Source organism: Schistocerca americana, chromosome 4 (genome assembly GCF_021461395.2).
Source record: "Schistocerca americana isolate TAMUIC-IGC-003095 chromosome 4, iqSchAmer2.1, whole genome shotgun sequence".
NCBI lineage: Eukaryota > Metazoa > Arthropoda > Insecta > Orthoptera > Acrididae > Schistocerca > Schistocerca americana.
The window spans coordinates 825,182,904-825,187,481 of NC_060122.1; the positions used below are offsets into that span (position 1 = coordinate 825,182,904).

General features: G+C 45.8%; 1 non-coding gene across 1 annotated transcript; it reads right to left on the reverse strand.

Moving 5' to 3' along the window:
- Positions 1-3,713: 3,713 nt before the first annotated feature.
- On the reverse strand, positions 3,714-3,786 carry Trnaa-cgc. The gene has a single exon. It is a non-coding gene; the product is annotated as a tRNA-Ala (tRNA).
- Between the last annotated feature and the right edge of the window lie 792 nt (positions 3,787-4,578).

Sequence of the window (4,578 nt, forward strand, 5' to 3'; positions counted from 1 at the left end):
GCAAAGGTATTGCGATGGTCGTCTGCTGCCGTAGTTCACTAACGCCAGATGTCGCCGCACTGTCCTAACGGATACGTTCGTCGTAAGTCCGACATTGATCTCTGCGGTTATTTCACGCTGTGTTGTATGTCTGACAATTCTACGCAAACGCTGCTGCTCTCGGTCGTTAAGTGAGAGCCGTACCCACTGCGTTGTCCGTTGTGAGAATTAATGCCTGAAATTCGGTATTCTCGGCATATTCTTGACACTGTTGATTTCGTAGTATTGAATTCCCTAACGTTTTCCTAAAGAGACTGTCGCATGCGTCTGGCTCCAACTACCAATCCGCGTTCAGCGTCTGTTAATTCCTGTTCCGGCCATAATCACTTTAAGATGCTTTTCACAAGAATCGCCCGAGTTCAAATGACAGCTCCGTCAATAGACCTTTTTATACCTCGTGTACGCGATACTACCGCCATCTGTGTACGTGCACATCGTTATCCTGTGACTTTTGTCACTTCCGTGTAATATTAGCACTGGAGACTGGTAGAACTTTGGGGTTGCAGTATTTCAGTATTTCACAACGCAGCGGATCGGTAAACATCATTACAAATACTTTAAATTAAAATTAGTGCCTAGAAATATACTTCGATTTTTTACTTGAAAGAAGACACCACCATTTGACTGTATATTATTGTATTTCTTTCCTGTACAATCCACATTTCGGCTTTTACGTCATTATAGAGTAAAAGTCGAAATCTAGATTGTACAGAAGAGAAATACAGTAATACACAATTAAATGACGGTGTATTCTTTCAAAAAGTAGTGTATGACTATGGCTACTTTTTTACACTTGGAATTGTCTGTGTTGCCCAAAAATCACTTTGATCAACAAAAATTTCGCCCAAACGGCGATGGTTGCATTTCCTTAAAAATTCTGTCATTAGTAGACCATGTGTCAAAATCTCGTTCAATCTGATTACACGGGTGGTACTCAATTACGAAAACCAGATTAGATATGGAACGATGGGTCAGTTTTTGTGGAGAGCCAAAGGGTTATGTGATAATTCGTTCGTTTCTAAAACATTTTTTCGTCAGTCTGCTTGAATTCGTCCGAGCCGACTCCACCCTGCATGACTACTGAAGGCTAACAAACACTGTCTGCCTATCGGTCAGTGTTTCTGCCTCACTCGAAGGCAAACGTTCTGCAGGAACTCTCCAGCAAGACTCAGACTGACTTACAACTTGCAACTGACAAAACATGCCCTGCTCGTGCACGTTTACTTACGCGCACGTCTCTTTTTCCTGGTGGCGCTGCCGCTGCAGGGGGCGTGATTTTTGCGGGCAGCGTGGATGGTTTGCACGCAGCGACGTTCCTGCTTCGGACGGACGTCCACGTTACTTCTGGTTCCAGCTGTCGCGAGCTCGTCTTGTGTGGTATCTCGGTACACCACATTTTGTGGTTTCTCATTTTCAGTTTAGGCAAATGCCGAGTATGGTCCCTTTCTTATAGGCCACTGCTAGTTCCTTTCCTTCCTGACTCATTGCAATTCCCTTAAAGATGCAGCCTCTCTGCTTAAATGAAAAGAGCTGCATCGAAGGGGAGCCAAAATTCTTTTCAGCGACTCCCGGCACTAAAAGCCACAAAATAAATAAATAATAATCCAAATTTTCTCCTCGCTTAGGCCCATGTCTTTGTCTGCTGCGATGTTCTTTACTGCGGAAAATTACCTTTCTACATTGCAAGATCTGACAGAAGCACACTTTAATGAGGAAATTTGGGAAGTCTATGACCGAATAATTTCAGATCCTTTGCATTTTCGCAACCAAAAATTGCTCCAGCTGCTCAGTCGAACAGAGCTATGCTTATTCCAACAGCCCTGTCGGTGATTATCACGATGTCTCAAAAAATTCGCGCTCGTCCGTTCCCGATCACTTCGTCAGCTAAAACCCAGTTTGAAAGAAGAATATTGTAAAATAACCGTGGAGGTTGAAGGGAGATTGGTGCATGACTGCTTCTTCGTAGTTTGCCAAACTACAACACTCCTAAGTAACGAGATTTTATATATCGGCTTGGTGATAACTCCGAGATCATTGTCGAATAAAATGGTTTGTCGTTTTTTTATAGAAATTATGAGAATAAATGGAAAACATGAGTCTTCGTAAGATCCTCTTTAAGAAATCGGACCCCCCTCCTGTCTACGCCCTTCAGAGAGAGAGAGAGCTGAATATCAGTAGTTGTTAAGAATTTTGAGTTTAGGTGTTTCAGCTATAAAATTACGTACCGGCGCTAATATTAAAGTAACAGCGCCAACAAGATGTAAAAAAAGCTGAGAATTCTGTTCAAGCGCCCATACGCTGCCCAAAGACTATCTGTAGGATTTCTCGAAAACTGAACATTCCGCTTACACGAGTGCAGCACACAATGCAGGAGCAGGCTTGCCACCGTGTACTCCGCCTTGGGAATGGAGGTAGTGTCAGAGGACAGGAACTTCGTGGGTGGGTAACGGCTAACGGTGAATTTATTCCACAAATTTTCTGAGTGTTTAAGAGTGATTAATCGACAGTAAACGTCACACGTCGGCTACTAAAAATCACAACACTAGTACTGACAGCTAATTTCAGCGCCCTTTTTCAATTAACATATTTGACGATGTAATCGATAAGCTGCTTGTTGGTCCAGTTATTGCGGAATACCGTCTTAATGGGGAACATTACTTACGATTTTTTACGTAACCTGCTACCAAAATAAGTGTATGATTTTTTTGGCAACAAGGGCTAGAACGTACTTTCAATATGATAGAGTTCCTGCACTATCCTGTCTCTGTGTCGTCCGCGCCGGTATTGTTGCAACTCACTAAAGACCACTCGACCTTTTCTGCTGTTGATCGTTGTTCGTGTGGATTGTTAAAGACTGAAGCCAATAGACATAAAGTGCGAAAAAGGGAGAAGTTCTTCGCATCGCCTGTTAAATGGTTGTGCGCGTTAAAGAAAAACTATTCTGAGGCGCAATTAGCTACATGTCAGGTGCCTACCGATCTGCAAAATGCGCCCAAGTTTGCTCTGGCAGCTTTGAACACGAGCTGTAAGACGAAGCTGATAGTTGAACGTAACACGTAGCCTTATTTTAGTTTACAGTCACCTATACTGACAGTTCCAAATAGCTTCGTCTCGGAAACCTATACGAGTAGAACACTCGTTGAAACTGTACTTTTGCTACACGGCAGTCCGCAGCCACTTATTACGGTCGTCAGATTGTCGCCGCCTCGGTCGTTTGACGCACGCATATGCGAGCGCCCGCCGCCATTTCCGCGCCGCAGTCACACAAAGCGCGCGAGAGCGGGCCACGTGGGACCCGCGGAGTGCGCGGGGCAGGCCCGGCGACCGGAAGACGCTGCACGCACTTCCTGCGAGACGCAGCGCCGCGGCCGTGGCGGCGACACCTGCCACGTCCAAGGCCGGCGGCGCACGTGGCCGGCACTGCTGTTCGACCACACAGCAGCGGTCGCAGTGGCGCTGCCGACTTCGTAGCGTGTCATTTCGGCCAAACATCAGAGGGTGGTGGTGGTGGTGGTTAGTGTTTAACGTCCCGTCGACAACGAGGTCATTAGAGACGGAGCGCAAGCTCGGGTTACGGAAGGATTGGGAAGGAAATCGGCCGTGCCCTGTCAAAGGAACCATCCCGGCATTTGCCTGGAGCGATTTAGCGAAATCACGGAAAACCTAAATCAGGATGGCCGGAGACGGGATTGAACCGTCGTCCTCCCGAATGCGAGTCCAGTGTGCTAACCACTGCACCACCTCGCTCGGTTCCATCAGAGGGTGTTGCGGCCAATGTCGATACGTCGACCACACATTGGCGCAACGTTGTTTGTTTTGACTGTCGTCTCGAAACACGAGTTTGTTCGTCGCCTGTACTTCCAGGTTGGATTTTTGCGATCGCGATGTCTCAGAAACAGTGGACAAACATGAAAGTTCTGGCGTTGCCTTGAACTATACTAGTAAGATATACGTTTGTGGAATCAAAAAATGGCTCTGAGCACTATGGGACTTAACAGCTTTGGTCATCAGTCCCCTAGAACTTAGAACTACTTAAACCTAACTAACCTAACGACATCACACACATCCATGCCCGAGGCAGGATTCGAACCTGCGACCGTAGCAGTCGCGCGGTTCCGGACTGCGCGCCTAGAACCGCGAGACCACCGCGGCCTTTGTGGAATCGCTACACAGAGAATTTAGTCGTGGTTGCAATAAAGATGATTTTATAGTTCTTGATCTGCGACACTTTTTGCCTGTATTTAAAGGCATCTTAGGCAAAGGAACTTTGGGTAAATAATCATCTCATGAAATGAGGAATCAAACGTATAAAATTACACTTAGGCAAGAATGGCCCGAGTGCATGTATAACGCTAAAATACGGAACAGTGCCGATAGCCGCAATTTGTACTTTGTGATGATTATTGCAGTAGTGTGGTGACACACCACCAGCGAATAATGCTAGTAATGATATATCACATTGTTATTATTATTATTCGCTGTACCAGTGCAGCGAGTTTGAGAATGGAGTGGAATGACTTTTTTTTGTGGAGTCGTGCT